This window comes from Schistocerca gregaria, chromosome 3 (genome assembly GCF_023897955.1).
Source record: "Schistocerca gregaria isolate iqSchGreg1 chromosome 3, iqSchGreg1.2, whole genome shotgun sequence".
In the NCBI taxonomy this organism is placed as follows: domain Eukaryota; kingdom Metazoa; phylum Arthropoda; class Insecta; order Orthoptera; family Acrididae; genus Schistocerca; species Schistocerca gregaria.
This window is the reverse complement of record NC_064922.1, coordinates 880,753,036-880,773,245: the sequence shown is the minus strand read 5'-3', so window position 1 is coordinate 880,773,245 and position 20,210 is coordinate 880,753,036. Positions and strand designations below refer to the sequence as shown.

General features: G+C 36.7%; 1 protein-coding gene across 2 annotated transcripts in view; it reads right to left on the bottom strand.

Moving 5' to 3' along the window:
• The window catches only part of LOC126355028 (uncharacterized), a 41,927-nt gene extending 22,381 nt beyond the window's left edge, over positions 1-19,546 (bottom strand). For both annotated transcript variants that reach the window (XM_050005174.1, XM_050005176.1), the window contains exon 1: positions 19,446-19,546. The gene's annotated coding sequence lies outside the window, so the exon portion shown is untranslated. The remainder of the gene's footprint in view (positions 1-19,445) is intronic.
• Positions 19,547-20,210: the final 664 nt, after the last annotated feature.

Genomic DNA, 20,210 nt, shown 5'->3' with positions numbered 1-20,210 from the left:
CCCACTGAATGTCATCTGCCAGCGTGTGTAGTGCCAACAGTAAAATTTGGAGGTGGTGGTGTTATGGTGTGGTCATATTTTTCATGGAGGGGCTTCGACCCCCTTGTTGTTTTGCATGGCGCTATCACAGCAGAGGTGTAAAATTGACGTTTTAAGTACCTTCTTGCTTCCGACTGTTCAAGAGCAACTTGGGGATGGTGACTGCATCTTTGAACACGATCAAGCACCTGTTCATAATGCACAGCCTGTGGCAGAGTGGTTTCATGACAATATCATCCCCATAATGGACTAGCCTGCACAGAGTCCTGACCTGAATCCCATATAACGCCTTTGGGATGATTTGGAACGCCGACATCGTGCCAGGCCTCACCTCCCAACATTGATACCTCTCCTCAGTGCAGCACTCCATGAAGAGTGGGCTGCTATTTCCAAGGAACATTCCAGCACCTGACTGAACATATACCTGCGAGAGTGGAAGCTGTCATCAAGGCTAAGGGTGGGCCAGCACCATATTAAATTCCAGCATTACTGGTGGAGTGTGCCACGAACTTGTAATTCATTTTCAGCCAGGTGTATGGATACTTTTGATCACATAGCGTATGTCTAGCTAAGCTATGACTTCCTGGACTTGTACCAAGGGACTGACAACTGTAGAGTCCTCCTAAATGGGACAGGTGTGCACTACATATCTGATGCCACTACCCTGGTGTGTGTGTGTGTGTGTGTGTGTGTGTCAGTCAATCCAAATAATGACAGCTGTAGGGGCCCAGAAATGTCAGTATAAGGTCGAAATAAATGTCCCCTACAGGTGAGTGTATTTAAAATCCTAATGATTATCTGCTGAAATGTTCATTATAGTGTGTCAGAGCCTGAACTGCTCCTAAAAAAGCAGTGAGCTCACATAATACTAGCTGCAAAAAGCTGATTAAAACCCAAAATTGAAAGCAGTAAGATTTTTGGAGAAACTTTAAGTGTGTATTGAAAGGAGAGGTTAATGGTAAATGGAGGTGGTGTATTTGTCACAGTAAATAAGATACTCAGATCTGCCAAGGTATACAATGAAGGTACATCTGAGATTTTCTGGGCAAGACTCATTATCAAGGTAGGATGTAAACCAGATCCTTCCATCAATCACCAGACTTCCATCTAGATGTGATACAATTTTTTAGAGAAAACCTGAGTTCACTACTGGAGAGGGGTTAATCATCCAACAATCAAGTGGCTAATTATAATTTTGTAAGTGGTGGGCAAGACAAGATGTCCTGTGAAACATTACACTAAATGCATTCTCTGAGAACTACCCAGAACCGATTATTTGGAAGCACATTCATGGTGGGAATATATAGGATCTAACAGCAACAAATAGACCTGACCTCTTTGGGGTACCCAGATCGACACTTACGTCATTAACTATGAGCCAATTGTAACAACAATAATTACAGATTTTATTTTCAGCGAACTATAAAGAGGAAGCAGTGTCAATAAAGAGCTTGAAATATTTAGTTCTACAGTGAAGCACATAGAAGAACTGTGCGTCAGGTTTGGAAGAATAGTTGACCATGTACACATGTCACACCTCAATAATGAACCCAAAATGTTTAGTCCGAGAGAGGAGGATATAGATGAACTGTGGGACAGGTTTGGAAGAACAATTGACCATGCACTTTATACATGTGTACCTAATAGAACAGTTCATGATTAGAGGGATATAATTATTGTACAGCAATATCTAAAGAAAAAGAGCATTGGGGTAGAGATAAGAAAATGCTGAATGAAATGCATTTATCTGTCAAGAGTGAAATGTGACTGCGGTAGCAGAAAATTATCAAAGGATCTCTCACGAAACCCCCAAGAAATTATGATCATATGTGTTGTATATGTGGTACCAAGTCAGGGCAAGACACTCATGGACAAGACAGTGATTGAAAGAGAGGGTAGCAAAGCAAAAGCAGAAATGCTGAAATTGGTTTTCTAATATTCCTTTACAAATGAAAATCCGAAGTTATTGCCCCAATTTAATTCTTGCACCACTGCAAATATGAGTGATGTAGATATTACTGCCAGAGGTGTTGTGAAAAAACTTAAGTGTTAAAATTAACAAAGTTCAAGGACCCAATGGAATATGTATCAGATCTGGTAATGAATTCGTGGATAGTTAGCCCCTCTTTTATCCATAGTCTACTGCAGATCGCTTAAAAAAAAACCAGGCTCAATGGTTTGATAAAAGCACAGGTCACACCCATAGGGTAACAGGAGTGTCTCACAAAACTGCTGTCCAATATCCTTAACAGCCATTTGTTATTGAATCTTCAGAACTCAAATGTAATGATACACTATGTGATCAAAAGTATCCGGACACTTGGCTGAAAAGACTTACAAGTTTGTGACACCCTCCATCAGTAATGCTAGAATTTAATATGGTGTTGAACCACACTTAGCCTTGATGACAGCTTCCACTCATGCAAGCATACATTCAGCCAGGTGCTGGAAGATTTCTTGGGGAATGGCAGCCCATTCTTCATGGAGTACTGCACTGAGGAGAGGTATCAATGTTGGTCAGTGAGGCCTGGCATGAAGTTGACATACCAAAACATCACAAAGGTGTTCTACAGGATTAAGGCCAGGAATCTGTACAGGCCATTACAGGGATGTTATTGTTGTGTAACCACTCCACCGCAGGCCATGCATTATCAACAGCAGCTCGATTGTGTTGAAAGATGCAATCGCCATCCCCTAGTTGCTCTTCAACAGTTGGAAGCAAGGAGGTGCTTAAAACATCAATGTAGGCCTGTGCTGTTCTAGTGCCATGCAGAACAACTAGGGGTGCAAGCCCCCTCCATGAAAAACATGACCACGCCATAACACCACCATCTCTGAAATTTACTGTTGGCACTACACTCGCTGGCAGATGATGTTCACCGAGCATTCACCATACCCACATCCTGCCAATGGATCGCCACATTTTGTACCATGATTTGTCACTCCACACAATGTTTTTCCACTGTTCAATCATCCAATGTTTATGCTCCTTACACGAAGTGAAGTGTCGTTTGGCATTTACTGGCATGGTGTGTGGCTTATGAGCAGCCGCTTGACCATGAAATCCAAGTTTTCTCACTTCCCTTCTAACTGTCATAGAACTTGTACTGGATACTCATGCAGTTTGGAATTCCTCTATGATGGTCTGTATAGATGTCCGCTTATTACACCTTATGACCCTCTTCAACTGTTGGGGGTTTCTGTCAGTCAACAGACGAGGTTTGCCTGTAAGCTTTTGTGCTTTAATGTGTCCCTTCCTATTTCCACTTCACTATCACATTGGAAACAGTGGACCTAGGGATGTTTAGAAGTGTGGGAAGCTAATGGGAAGTGTCACTGTCATTTCATACTAAACAAATTCATCAAGAGAAGCTAAACATTATGACAGTACTTTTTTATGCTGTGAGGCTGATAGCGTAATTAGAATTTTCACTAGCAGCTCAGGCCCTATCTAAGCTTTTTTATTTGGAGGTTCTGAGATGACTGCAGAACAGTAAAGGTCTAAAAAGACTGAACTTGTGGCAGGAGGAGACGGGTTTTTCAAACAGTTCACACAGCCATCACAATGTCCCAGTTGTTGGTCAAAAAGAATATGGTTCCCTTTTCCCATGTAACTTAGTTGCCTGACCCAGCTTTGTGAAATTTCTTCTTGTTTCAGTGGATGAAGAGAGGCATGAAAGGACACCAATTTGATGATGAGAAGCAGCCAAGGAAAAAAAATGACAGAGAAATTGGCTGTCACCCCTACAGATAAGTATTAGAATGTTTGTTAAAATTGAATCTCTGGTTGAATAAATGTATTTAGTATAATAGAGAGTATTCTGAAAGTGGTAAAGTTGTTTTGTAAACAAAATTGAAATATATAGCTTTAGCCTTTTTTAACTCATTATATATCAATGAGTACAAAGCAGACTGGGACTATTGAAGATTTCTGGGTACTGTGTAGCAGCATTCTTTACCTCTCACTTTTGTTTCTACTGATATTTCTTTCAATATCCATTTGACGACTTTTAAGGCAAGGCAAGAAAATCTTTAATGTATTCATGGCTGGAATGTAGAAAATGCTGAAATTTATGAAACATAATGGACACTGTTTGGTAATTAATAATGAAACAACTAATATAACTTTAGAATGCAAATTTCTGATCTATTCAATTTATTTATTCAGATGAAATGCAAAAAAGAACAAATGCTGCAGTGAATAATAAAGAGTGCTATCGAAATTTAGAATAAATATTAGATTATACGTTAAAACTACATTTAGAATCAATTATCTTCTGTTATGTAGAAGCTAAGAATGAACAAAAAAAATTAAAGTTACAGTCAAGTTTAGGAAAATATTGTGACATGAAATGATAATGCTACACAGATATCTAGTATTGTAGTTCCGTAAAAAGCAAAGTGAAAGTTTTGCTTGTGTTTTTTCTCTCTCTTAACTAACTGTGCAACTCATCTACATCTTTACTCAGCTGAGGGTTCTAAATGACATTTCAGCAGTGCACACTGTTGGTCAAATTATCATATAATTTAAACCGAAACTAATCTAATCTAATCTTAACAAATCGTCTTAACAATGTTGTTTCTGAAAGGAGGTCACTTTTTCATCACAGCTCTGTTTCTCAATAAAAAATAACAACTTCTACTTCCAGATTTTTCCTGCGACATAAATCTCAGCCATTGCCTTCACAGCTTTGATGAAAATACCTATGCTTATATTTTCAGTAACACTGGTATGATTTAAAATTGCTTGCAATGGGGTCTCATTGTTGTCTATAAATCATGATTCAAGTGACATAACCGGAAAGTATAGGTAAGTAATAAAAAGCTTTACTCAGTATAATCAAGTGGAGTGGCCATAGGAATGTTCAAATGATGAGTTTGACATGCAAAAATTCTGAGCATCCGAATGATGAGCGTCAAAAACTTATATGTATTTTTTATTCCATGGAAATCATAAAATTTGTCTTTTGATTTGACTCTGTGTTTGCAAAAAATCTCTAAAAGTTCCTATTTCTACATGGTGGTGTGTAGACTGAGACACACACTCCACACACTTATTTATTTGCATCTGCCTCCAGACATGAGGAATATCTTGATATGATTTTGACACACAAATGAATGTTGCAATACGTAACTGGAAAGTTTGTGTATAACTTTCTGGCTTCACCTCATGATCACTACAGAAATGACTTACAATTTCCTTGATCATTATAAAATGTGTAGAAAACAGTAATATATAACTTTCTGGCTTCACCTCATGATCACTACAGAAATGACTTACAATTTCCTTGATCATTATAAAATGTGTAGAAAACAGTAATATATAACTTTCTGGCTTCACCTCATGATCACTACAGAAATGACTTACAATTTCCTTGATCATTATAAAATGTTTAGAAAACAGTAATATAGACTTGCATTTTTCAGGTCTTTTAGACAAGGGTTGCAAGTTCCATCTTTCTAAGAGTGCTGTCCTTAAATTATCTGATCACTCATTTTATCACTTCAACTGTACTTGTATTTTCTGGTACATTATCAACATCATTGACGATTAATTGACTGATGGGAACCACAATGAACAGGCACAGTTTCTGGAAATTTATCATGATACTTTCTTGAATACCAAGAATTTTACCAGCCATTGTAAAGCAGCCATTGAACACTAAGCCAGTAAGCCTAGTCTTCTGTAATCTTACCTTTTCTGTGAATTGCAGAACAGTACCTTCTTTACTTCTTGCATCAAATTTATGAAGCTTGACAATAGCTAGAAGTTATTCTTTCATTGTACAGGTAACATCAGCATCATCTTAAATATGCCTTATTCCAAGAGATTGCTGTAGTATATCAAGAGGTTGTAACAATGGAAAATTGTACTGAAATGCAGGAGGATCTGCAATGAATTGACGCATGGTGCAGGGAATGGCAATTGGGTCTCAATGTAGACAAGTATAATGTGCTGCGAATACATAGAAAGAAAGATCCTTTACTATTTAGCTACAATATAGCAGGTCAGCAACTGGAAGCAGTTAATTCCATAAATTATCTGGGAGTAGGCATTAGGAGTGATTTAAAATGGAATGACCGTATAAAATTAATCGTCGGTAAAGCAGATGCCAGACTGAGATTCATTGGAAGAATCCTAAGGAAATGCAATCCAAAAACAAAGGAAGTAGGTTACAGTACACTTGCTCACCCACTGCTTGAATACTGCTCACCGGTGTGGGATCCGTACCAGATGAGGTTGATAGAAGAGATAGAGAAAATGCAACGGAGAGCAGCGCTTTGTTACAGGATCATTTAGTAATCACGAAAGTGTTATGGAGATGATAGATAAATTCCAGTGGAAGACTGCAAGAGAGATGCTCAGTAGCTCGGTATGGGCTTTTGTTGAAGTTTCAAGAACATACCTTCACCAAGGAGTCAAGCAGTATATTGCTCCTTCCTATGTATATCTCGTGAAGAGACCACGAGGGTAAAATCGGAGAGATTATAACCCACACAGAGGCGTACTGACAATCTTTCTTTCCACAAACAATACGAGACTGGAATAGAAGGGAGAACTCATAGAGGTACTCAGGGTACCCTCCGCCACACACTGTCAGGTGGCTTGTGGAGTATGGATGTAGATATAGAGACATTTGCTCCTTGGTACTAATTTCAGCTGCCTCTACAGCCTACAACAGAAATTCTTTATTTTCGGACTCAAAAATGTCAATCATATTGTTCTGGACTCTGATAGGTTAATTCATATTTTCACGTGTGTGTTTATTAGGTGGTCTTCAAGACATTCATCTCCTGTGTTGATGTAGAAATAAAGTAGGTCTTAAAATTACTGTCTTCAGAGTATTATTGTTTTCAAAATAGAGTTCATTTTGATTCTGTTTATCTCAGTTATGCCATCCATGCATGACTGAATTAACTTTTTCCATAACATTTCTTCTTTTTGTCTTCATAGAAAAACAAAACAATTTGCCATCAGTTGCCAATTCTGAATAACAATGTATTCTTAAATTTTGACCTTGCAAAGCATAAAAAAAAAATAGTTATTTTGTGCATTAACCATGAAGTCAGTGCCTCATTTGTTCATAAATACTAAATATTGGCTAGTAAAGTTAATGAAATGGAGTGGAAGTGCACTGAAAAATGAGACTTCCTGTTGTTTTTGCAATTGACTGGGAGCTTATGCCTATCTCAGTGGTGAAATATAGGTAGCTGTCTCATCAGCTGTGTATTGACTTGCCCTGTGCATTTGAATGAAGTAGAGTGGTACCACAGCCACACACATTCTGTTTATTTTTGTTTTGTTGCTATGCTCAGCAGGTATGTGCCATACTACAATCCGAAGGTCCAAACTTCGGTCCCCACACTATCTTAGAATTTTTTTGTCTGGCAATGATTTATACTGAACTGTAGGTCCATGACCCCGCCCCCCTACCAATCCCCACCCTCCCGAAACAGTCTAGGTAAGTCGGTTCTGAGGTTGGAGGAAGGCAAAGCATATTACCTCCAAAAGGACCAAGGCCAGTAAAGCACTAATGTTCTCAAGTCAAGTTGTGCATAACATTACTTGTTTATTCGCTCTATTCAAAAGTGTCAATCAAAGGAATGAGGCTCAAGCCCTCACCAACTCCTTCCCCTTCCCTCCTCATGGGTGGGGTCAGTCCTCAGTTTTGAGCTACTGATGTCAACAGCCCATTTATTGACACTGATTATAATAGCTGACACTGAATTTTCACTGTTTGTCCATTGTCACTTCGGAATCATTCCCTGCACCTTTGGTTTGTGTTGATCTTGAATTTGGAGTAGTTTTTTCTTCTTTTAGTACTTTTATACTTAAAAACTAACATCCATGTCACTGTCATCCTAAATGAGATAGGACTACTGCTTCATCTTCTGTCTCAGCCAGTGCAAGACAGCATTACTGACACAGACCTTTGAACAGCATATCACTACCCCAGCACTTAATGTTCAGTTTTGGAATTGGGCTACAACTTCTTGTTCAGAAGGTTCTTTAGTGTTAGAGAAAATAGCTGTGAAAAATTTTATTATGAAGTAATATTATTATAAGAAACCAGTTTCGATATCAACCAGGAAAAAACACTTTGGATGCAGTGAATAACTTTACTGAAAAGATATGCAAATCATTGGCTCAGAGGAGTAAAGTTGCAGGTATCTTCTATGATCTCACTAAAGCATTTGATTCCATGAACCATCTCTTGCCTATCTACACTTTAGACAAATACAGGATTAAGAACAATGCTTATAATTGGCTCACATGATACTTACACAACAGAAAACAAAGGGTAACTATCCTCTCAGATGCAGTGAATTATGATTCCAAATGGAGTGCAGTATCACAGGGCTTATCTTGAGGCTCCATTTTGGGGCCAATCCTGTTCCTATTATGTGTAAATAACTTACCCATAAAAATAAATTCCCCATCAGTTCAGTTTGAAGACGATACTTCTGTTTCGATTGAAGATGACGATGCAGAAAAAATTCCGAGCTCCATCATAAGCACACTGGACACCTTAGAAAACTGGTACCAGTTAAAGGAGTTGAAACCAAACATTGCAAAAACTTATACGGTGCATTTCAAAACTTAACACTGAAAACATGTGAAACCTAAAATACAACATAACAATCAACTTATGAAATAAGTTGATACAGTCAAATTCTTGCAACTAAATGTGGACAAGAACTTAAGATGAAATACCCATATTGACTTCATATCAAATGAACAATGTACTTTTGTATTTGCAATGCAAATACTAGCAAATTTCATTCACTTGAGTACAGAAAAAAATGCTTATCATAGTTATTTTGAATTTGTTGATATCATTTTCTGGGAAAATCCAAGTATGTGTCTCGATTTCTAAAACTACAAAAGAAAATTGTTAGCTACATGTGTACTGCACAGCAGAGTCTTGTCACCCATTATTTCGGAAACTACAAATCCTTTTTGTTCCCTACATATAAATTCATGAAATTATAATCTTCCTACACAGCAGACAAAAATTATTTGAGGAGAAGCATTTCAAGCACACATAAAATACAAGAAATAAAAATAATGTTATGCTACCCACACACCAGTTGAAATTATATGCACGGACACCCCAGTATTAGGGGATGACAATTTATGACAAGTTAATGGGAAAAAACATATTTAACATGAAGCCAGAAATTTTAAAAATATTCTGTTGTAGAAATTCTGTTATTCGATAGAAGAATCCATTGAGGATGAAATGATAATTTGAACAAGGAGTAATTAAGGGGTAGATTTTATTGTATGTACATATAACAAAATTGCATTATTATTATTATTATGTTTAACATCAGCTGTTCTGTGCTTACGGTGAAATTTTACGGCAGTTTGAAGTGTCTCCTGAACCTGAATCAAATGATTCAGATTATGTACTTCATGAGACAAATAAGCCACATTTCACAAATTTGAGATCAGAAGTTGTCATGTGCTGGTATGCTAAACAGACTGTTCCTTATTAATGTGAACAATCTAGCTTATTTTTATCAGGCATTATAGATTAATATGGATTTATACATGAATGATTTATCAGAATAAAGATATGGAAACTAATTTCTTACAAATGTCATTCCTTAAAAAGGTTCTGCAGATATCTATAAATTCTGAATATATTCAGAAGTTTCTACAAGTGCTGTTTTTTATTTGACTAAATTTGGACTCATATCAAGCTATTACCAATCTTCCTAGAAGCCGCAAATAACTCATTTTAGTTCTCATATTGGTCTTTTTTAAAATTCTTTTTCTCATGTAATCTCCTTCTCACTCATACCATCTCGGTGTATGTTTACATCCTGAAATTACCATTACTGTAATGAAAGTAAGAAGGTAATATTAAAAATGTCAGTACCAACCACTGACAGTGGAATAATGGGAAATGAGATGGGAGATGCAAAAATTATAATCTCTTATCACTGATGATTGCAAATTTCTTAACCAGAATGATGAAAAGATAAGACAGGGAAAAGATTAAGTTATTCATAACGGCATATGCATACAGGGCCTGCCCCAGCAACTGAATGGTCTGAAGTCTTGACTGTCTGATGGAAGACTCATCTACGATTGCAAGTACTGGGAGGAAATTTACTTTGGTCAGAGCACTGGAATGAGAGCAAACAGCCTTTTGAAGACAACTGGGGTTTACAATAAAGTTATCATCTAACTTTAATCCTAGATATTTCATTACTACTAACTCCAACACCTAACTCTGATTTGACAACAGACCACACTGTTTTTGTTTTATTTTTATCTTGTACAATGAACTTATTGTTTGCCATTTGCTTGGCTGCCTTACCAACTTTTTTAAATATAGCTTTGTAATGAAGAGCATACTCAGTAAAATACCTGTTTTTTATATTTCAGTTCACTGTGGAGTTTCCTATTCATGGCACTAGAATTTTTTGTACTCTGAGTTATCCATTTAAGTTAATTAGTCATTTTGTTACAGTGTATTTGAAAATAAATGCTTTGCTCAAGTGACTTTCTGTGACCTAAGCAAAGCCTTTGACTGTGTAGAACATACACTACTACTCAAAAAAATGGACTTTTATGGTGTTAAAGGTAACAGCCTTAAGCTATTAAGATCATATTTACAAAACCGTAAGCAAGCCGTCTGTGTTGGGAAAGAAATGTCCAGTATAGAACCAGTTAAGGTAGGTGTTCCGCAGGGATCCGTGCTGGGCCCTTTCCTTTTCCTAATAATGATAAATTACCAGCCATCATTTATTAAATCCAGAATAGTACTCTATGCTCATGATACAACATTTCTGAACAGCAGTAATGATCTTAATAGCCGTAAAACATGTATTACAGAGACAATTGAGCAAGCTTCACTCTGGTTTAAAGCAAATGGGTTCTTGCTTAATGAAAGCAAAACCCAGCAGATGGTATTCAGTTTAAAAGACAAATTTCCATCAGATGATCCTAGTTGTGTTAAATTTTTGGGGGTATATTTGGATGATAAACTTTCTTGGAATCCACATATTATGTATATTAGTGGTAAATTGTCTAGTAATCTATTTGTTAAGGCGATTAATGCACTGTGTAACTAAAAATTATGTTAGAGTATCTTACTGCTCATTTTTCCAAAGCATCATATCCTATGGTATTTTATGGGGAAACTCCGCTTGTGTGCATGATATACTATTGCTGCAAAAGAAAGCTATTAGGATAATTACAGGCTCACCATACAAGGCTCAGTGTAAACCTTTGCTTACTCAACAAAAAATCATGACAGTAATAAACCTATATATTTATTATGTTTTAATCTACACAAAAAAGAACTTACCTAAAGTAAAACGCAGGACAAACATACATTGTTACAACACTAGGACAAACAGCTGTATCTATACGCCCTACCACAGACTGTCAAAATCAGTTAACAGTTTTGAACTTGCAGGCCACAAATTATTTAACAAACTTCCACAAGCTATACAAAATTTACCAGAGCAACAATACAAACAAACACTTTATGACTGGTTAGTTGTAACCCCATTCTACAATATTAAGGATTTCATGATCTGTGATATTAAACTGTAACGTTATTAACAATTCTGTTATTTTATAGCATGTACTGTATTGTATTATGTGTATGACTTTTGTCTATTGCCATAATGGCTTAAAGACAATAAAATTATTATTCTTTCTCTTCTCAGATGTTATGTCTGGTCAAAAATGGAAAGTGACACAGACCTTGATCAAGCATGACTTCCTTTTAACTGTATGGTATATGTTACATTGCATTTAGGAACTTTCGGGTAATTGAACATGTATCAATAATTACAGATTTCTGTAGTTGTATATATTAGTTTGGATGTAGCTGTATGGGTTGGTGTACTGGTGGATATTGTGTGGTATGACTCCTGTAGTTGATAGTATAATTGGTATAATGTCAACTTTATCCTGATGCCACATGTCCTTGACTTCCTCAGCCAGTTGGATGTATTTTTCAATTTTTTCTCCTGTTTTCTTCTGTATATTTGTTGCATTAGGTATGGATATTTTGATTAGTTGCGTTAATTTCTTCTTTTTATTGGTGAGTATGAGGTCAGGTTTGTTATGTGGTGTTGTTTTATCTGTTATAATGGTTCTGTTCCAGTATAATTTGTATTCATCATTCTCCAGTACATTTTGTGGTGCATACTTGTAAGTGGGAACGTGTTGTTTTATTAGTTTATGTTGTATGGCAACATTTAAATCATTTTCCATGTGGCTAGCAGTGTTGTTACCATTGTGGACAGGCATAGGGTTCAAGCGTTGCCCCCGACCATGACAGCGCATGTCCGAGGCTTCATTAGTTCTGTCCTGAACCAACTAATCACACTAAAAGGGGGGTTAGCCCTATTAGCGATTTGTTCTTTTCATCACCTTTTACGACTGGCAGAACATACCGAAGGCCTATTCTTTTCCCGGGCCTCCACGGGGTAAAAATTATTATTATGTGGTTCTAAGTGGTGTGTCCTTATGATGTGACAAGTTTCTAATTTCTCAATCAACTCATTGACAGTAGGCAACAGCCTAGCCACAGTGGATCCACCGGTTCCCGTGTGATCACCAAAGTTAAGCACCGTTGGGCGTGGTCGCGCACTTGGATGGGTGACCATCCAGGCCACCAGTCGCTGTTGCCATTTTTTCGGGATGCTCTCAGCCTCGTAATGCCAATTGAGGAGCTACTCGACTGAATAGTAGTGGCTTTGGTCAATAATACCATCATAATGACCGGGAGAGCGGTGTGTTGAACCCGCGCCCCTCATGTCCGCATCCTCCACTGAGGATGACATGGCGGTCGGATGGTCCCAGTAGGCCATTCATGGCCTGAAGATGGGGTGAGTGTGAGTGTCATTGACAGTTGACTAGAAGGTCACTATAGACATGTTCTAACACAAAAGAAATGAAACAGAGGCCAGAGGCTGCAAATGCCTTCCAGTCTTCAAACATAAACATCCATGTTGTTCTTGCATATTGTCATCTTCCCACCTATTCTTACATCATATTATTTCTTTTCTTTACCTCTTGGAAAAACTCAATGGAGCTCCCTTGTCTATCTGTTCCATTAACTTGGTTACATGTGTCTTCTGAAGCCAGCATTTTCTTTTGTAAATTAAAATCCAACATTTTTTCTGTGCTACTGGTAATGACATTAGCGAATATCTTGTACATTACCCATATGGTTGACTGATCTATAGTTTTTCTCAAGTAGAACATTTACACAATTGTTACTGCTTTTGCATTACTTTTCATCTAAGTTTGATTGTTTAAAATTTTTCCTCTCAGGATAATTACAGGCTCACCATACAAGGCTCATTGTAAACCTTTCGTTACTCAACAAAAAATCTTGACAGTAATAAACCTATATATTTATTATGTTTTAATCTACACAAAAAAGAACTTACCTAAAGTAAAATGCAGGGCAAACATACATTGTTACAACACTAGGACAAACAGGTGTATCTATACGCCCTACCACAGACTGTCAAAAACAGTTAACAGTTTTGAAGTTACAGGCCACAAATTATTTAACAAACTTCCACAAGCTATACAAAATTTACCAGAGTGACAATACAAACAAACACTTTATGACTGATTAGTTGTAAACCCATTCTACATTATTAAGGATTTCATGACCTGTGATATTAAACTGTAACGTTATTAACAATTCTGTTCTTTTATAGCATGTACTGTATTGTATTATGTGTGTGACTTTTGTCTATTGCTGTAATGGCTTAAAGACAATAAAATTATTATTCTTTCTCTTCTCAGATGTTATATGTCTGGTCAAAAATGTAAAGTGACGCGGACCTTGATGAAGCGTGACTTCCTTTGAACTGTACGATATATGTTACATTGCATTTAGGAACTTTCGGGTAATTGAACATGTATCAATAATTACAGATTTCTGTAATTGTATATATATATGTGTGGTATGACTCCTGTAGTTGACATTATACCAATTATACTATAAACTTTATCCTGATGCCACATGTCCTTGACTTCCTCAGCCAGTTGGATGTATTTTTCAATTTTTTTCTCTTGTTTTCTTCTGTATATTTGTTGCATTCAGTATGGATATTTCAATTTGTTGTGTTAATTTCTTCTTTTTATTACTGAGTATCATGTCAGGTTTGATATGTGGTGTTGTTTTATGTGTTATAATGGTTCTGTTCCAGTGTAATTTGTATTCATCATTCTCCAGTAAATTTTGTAGTGCATACTTGTATGTGGGAACGTGTTGTTTTATTAGTTTATGTTGTATGGCAAGTTGTTGATGTATTATTTTTGCTACATTGTCATGTCTTCTGGGGTATTCTGTATTTGCTAGTATTGTACATCCGTTCGCGATGTGATCTACTGTTTCTATTTGTTGTTTGCAAACTCTGCATTTATCTGTTGTAGTATTGGGATCTTTAATAATTTGCTTGCTGTAATATCTGGTGTTTATTGTTTGATCCTGTATTGCAATCATGAATCCTTCCATCTCACTGTATATATTGCCTTTTCTTAGCCATGTGTTGGATGCGTCTTGATCAATGTATGGCTGTGTTAGATGATACGGGTGCTTGCCATGTATTGTTTTCTTTTTCCAATTTACTTCCTTTGTATCTGTTGATGTTATGTGATCTAAAGGGTTGTAGAAGTGGTTATGAAATTGCAGTGGTGTAGCCAATGTACTTATATGAGTGATTGCTTTGTGTATTTTGATGGTTTCTGCTCGTTCTAGAAAGAGTTTTCTTAAATTGTCTACCTGTCCATAATGCAGGTTTTATATATCGATAAATCCCCTTCCTCCTTCCTTCCTGCTTAATGTGAATCTTTCTGTTGCTGAATATATGTGATGTATTCTATATTTGTGGCATTGTGATCGTGTAAGTGTATTGAGTGCTTCTAGGTCTGTGTTACTCCATTTCACTACTCCAAAAGAGTAGGTCAATATTGGTATAGCATAAGTATTTATAGCTTTTGTCTTATTTCTTGCTGTCAATTCTGTTTTCAGTATTTTTGTTAGTCTTTGGCTATATTTTTCTTTTAGTTCTTCTTTAATATTTGTATTATCTATTCCTATGTTTTGTCTGTATCCTAGATATTTATAAGCAACTGTTTCTTCCATCGCTTCTATGCAGTCGCTGTGGTTATCCAATATGCAATCTTCTTGTTTAGTGTGTTTTCCCTTGACTATGCTATTTTCCTTACATTTGTCTGTTCCAAAAGCCATATTTATATCATTGCTGAATACTTCTGTTATCTTTAGTAATTGGTTCAGTTGTTCATTTGTTGCTGCCAGTAGCTTTAGATCATCCATGTATAGCAAATGTGTGATTTTGTGTGGGTATGTTCCAGTAATATTGTATCCATAATTTGTATTATTTAACATGTTGGATAGTGGGTTCAGAGCAAGGCAGAACCAGAAAGGACTTAATGAGTATCCTTGATATGTTCCACGCTTAATCTGTATTGACTGTGATGTGATATTATTTGAGTTTGTTTGGATATTAAGTGTGGTTTTCCAATTTTTAATTACTATGTTTAGAAACTGTATCAATTTAGGATCTAGTTTGTATATTTCCAATATTTTTAGTAACCATCACTAACCAACACTATCAAAAGCTTTTTGGTAAAGCGACCTTTGTTTAGTTTTAGCTTGATATGTCATCTCTGCATCTATTATCAGTTGACCATATGTTGCTCCAGAAGTGTTCCATGTCTGTTATGTTTGGTGGGTTGTCTATTTTAATGTGTGTGTTATCTATTGTCTGATAAAATTTCCGTGGTTTGTGTTGAATGTTTGGTTTTGTTTCCTTCAATTTTCACTTTTTTTGTATCTTCTAAGTCATTTGGCCAATGCTTGCAATTTCTGCTTCTTTTCATCTAATTGCTCTATCGCTTCTTGTTGTGAGATTTTACCTAACCTGTTTTGTTTTTTGTCTGATATTTCATTTCTTATAAACTGTGTTAGTTGTCCAATGTATTTTCTCAGTTTTTCTATTCTGATCTGTAGCCTGTGTTGCCATGCTGGTCTTGTGGGTTTCTTCTGTGTGTTGGTTTGTTCTGATCTCTGCCTAGTGTGTATATTTAGTGTAGCTATTTTTGATTATTACACGGATCTGATCAGCTAGTCATTGTTCTGTTAAAAATTTTAATTCTGGATATCTGGTAATAAATGTTGTGTATACTTGTGATCTTTTCATGGCCTTTTACGACTGGCGGAACATACTGTAGGCCTATTCTTTTCCCGGGTCTCCACGGGGTAAAAATTATTATTATTATTATTATTATTATTATTATTATTATTATTATTATTATTATTATTATTATGTGGTTCTAAGTGGTGTGTCCTTATGATGTGACAAGTTTCAAATTTGTCAATCAACTCATTGACAGTTGGCAACAGCCTAGCCGCAGTGGATCCACCGGATCCCGTGAGATCACCGAAGTTAAGCACTGTCGGGCATGTTCAGCACTTGAATGGGTAACCATCCAGGCCACCAGTCGCTGTTGCCATTTTTTGGGATGCTCTCAGCCTCGTGATGCCAATTGAGGAGCTACTCGACTGAATAGTAGTGGTTTCGGTCAAGAATACCATCATAATGACCCCGGGAGAGCGGTGTGTTGACCTCCTATCCGCATCCTCCACTGAGGATGACACGGTGGTCGGATGGTCCCGGTAGGCCACTTGTGGCCTGAAGATGGAGTGAGTGTGAGTGTCATTGACAGTTGACTAGCAGGTCACTATAGACATGTTCTTGCACTCTACCAACATGTTTCATGTACAAGGACTAACTCAAAAGAAATGAAACAAGAGGCCAGAGGCTGCAAATGCCTTCCAGTCTTCAAACATAAACATCCATGTTGTTCTTGCATATTGTCATCTTCCCACCTATTCTTACATCATATTATTTCTTTTCTTTATCTCGTGGAAAAACTCAATGGACCTCCCCTGTCTTTCTCTTCCATTAACTTGGTTACATGTGTCTTCTGAAGCCAGCATTTTCTTTTGTAAATTAAAATCCAACATTTTTTCTGTGCTACTGGTAATGATATTAGCGAATATCTTGTACATAACCCATATGGTTGACTGATCTATAGTTTTTCTCAAGTAGAACATTTACACAATTGTTACTGCTTTTGCATTACTTTTCATCTAACTTTGATTGTTTCACATTTTTTCCTCTGAGGCCTCAAAATCGCTTCAGACATTTAACACACAATATTATTATTACCATTACTAATAATCTGCATTGGTTCATATCTTGAACTGCACAAACATTTAAAGAAATCTTGGAATGATTGTGCATCACTTACCACCCCATTTGCCATTATAACTCAAAAAATGTGAGGTCAACTCAATACAAGTTCCACCTAATTTCTTGGTGCTCTTATCAATAACAGCCCATTCCATCATTGGCTCTGATTGGACCTTGGTGAGTCAATTTTTTTTCTTGAAGAATGAGATTCAAACCGAGAAGATGTTCTTAACAAACTCTACTAATGTAAAGGATCCGTTATATTTAGTATTACACCTGTAATGTCATGGGGTAGAATCATTCTCTAGTTTTGTCTTAATTTCTTTTAAAATCCTGCATTATCATCTTGTAGAGCAGTCTGCTGCTGTTTATCTATTTCTCCAATTCATTACAGAGGTCTTCTACCTCCTTGTCAGAATGTCAGCAGATTTGTCAACAAACTTGGATGATTTCAGAGGTATACTTTTTGTTTACTTTTCAAACAAGTCTTTCTGTTGTGTAAAGATTAATTCAACATTAGTATAATTAGTTTTCCTTTATTCGGTAACTAAAGCTCTTTTCTGCTTTATTCCCTTGTAATAAATATGAAGTTTAATTCTGTTTAGTACGGGGTATTCATTTTGTATCAATACTTCTGATAACACTACAATACCCCATATGTTGTTATTCAAGTTCTTTTGAGACACTCCCACATTACCTTTTGTTCCTAAAATTTCACAGTTTACTGTACTGAAATAAAAAATAGTAGAAGCAGTTGCGTTTGCAAGCTTCATGTTACTGTTTATGCAACCAAGTATCATGTGGCAAGGTGTGTCCACAGAAGTTGGCTTGAGTTCTCTCAATCCACAACATTCTTTCACCTGGGTTGGAATAATGAAGTTGCAGGAATTTCCTTGTAGCAGTACAGTCACCGAAAAATGTACCTATTACACACAAGTTTGTTATGGTTGGAAAAGTTTGATGAGATATGTGAACAGTGCCAAACCTTGGCAGCAGTCTTAGCCCAGAGCTAAGTGCTTCTGTATCTTATAGCATATAAGCAACGTGACCAGTTTGTGTAAAGATCAAGTGCCAGTAAAAACTTCTAGTCAATATTGTCTGCTAGCAGTCCAATTTTTCTTATACATAATGCATTAAAGTCTAGAGGGCTGCTAACAGTGACTCGTACACTACAATGTCTGCTCTGTGGAGAGTGGTCAGCCCACCCATATGAAGTGGTCCATAAAATTAGTTGCTTTATAAATAATCCAGGATAGAATTTAACAATGTATGAGAAGGAAAGTTGTTACTCACCATATTGTGGAGACGCTGAGACGCAGATAGGCAAAGATAGAGTGTTTTTGTTGTGTCTATCTGTGAATCAGCATCTCCACTATATGGTGAGTAGCAACTTCCTTCTCATAATATTGTTACTTTATGAATGCTAATAGTTGAACAGCATGAGTGACGTGACTGGACTGGACTGGACTTTGGTGTCTCCTCTAGTTTTGCAACTCTTTGTCTACAGATCACGAGACACGTAACTGATCTTACTGAGGAAGCAAGTCAACCTTTGTTCAAATGTGAAAGTCAGCATACTAAATGTATAAATTAAATTAGCACTGAAATTATCATACTCCTTCAAAAGAGCAGACAATTCTGCAAACAGCAAGTGTTTCTATTGATTTTCATTAACAAATGTTTTGAAGAATCAGATCATCTGAAACTGGAGTTTGGTAATTTTGGAACTTCTAACATGATCTACAGATTACCAGAAACAAAGGATGGCTTTGAATTATCATAGTAAATAATGCAAAATTAAAAGTAAAATGAATGTGTTGCAAGTATACGCATTGTTTTCTGGATTTTTCCAAAAACATTTCTGTAATACTAATATCATCCCTACAGGATTTCATTGTAACACTTACAAGACAAGCATAACTTTTCAGAAAGGTCAGATTCATTGAAAATAAGTATACAAAAATGCATGTTTGGTAGCAAAGCAATTCCTAATAAAACCTCTATATTTAAAGAAACTTCCTGTTAATGCATAAATTCATAACTGTATAGTTGTAAACCAAGGAATTAATAAAGCAGGTGAGAACAACAGCTGCTCTCAACTGGACATGAAATGTAAAGAAGAACCTTACCAATAAGGAGATTTATAAACTGCGGTGGAGATGACAATGTAGTGCATACCATGAAGCCACACAGCTGAATGATACAACACAGGAATGCCTCCTCATGTGTATCAGGTGAACTAATCAATGGAGAGGACCATTGATCACTGTGCCAGTATCCATGACAACATCAAAACATCCTGAAATCTTTAGTACTGTTAAGCCTTGCCGTATGTACCTCACAGTTATGGGAAGATTATCTTCTGACAAATGGCAGTTTGTCATTTATCCTCAACAGCTGCTCAAGTTCCACAGATTGATAGAATTACTTGACAACCCAGCATACAAAGAATGCCAATAAACGATGAAATATTCCTTTTTTGTAAGTAAATGTTGGAAATAAAGTACACCATTTGGTGCTTAGGAAGGAAAAAAAGATTTCTAAAAACTTTTGTGCTGTAAGGAGAAAAGAAAGTTTTAGGCCTCTTTAATATCTCATTCTCTTTTGTACCACTCACTTGAGTGACTGATACTTCTTGTCATACTTCAAATCACTTATCATATCATTCTGTCTCTCTCTCTCCCCCCCCCCCCCCCCCCCCATAACCACCACGTCCACCCCAACCCCCATCCCCACCCACCTTGCCCTCCCCCCACTCATGTCTATACTCACAACTTTTGAAGAAATGAAGATGACTGGGGCTTCCATAAAATAATTTTGAATCCTCGTGTACATAACACCAAACAACTTCAGGCACTCAGCAACTGCTGGCAACTGCTATTATAAAGTAAACT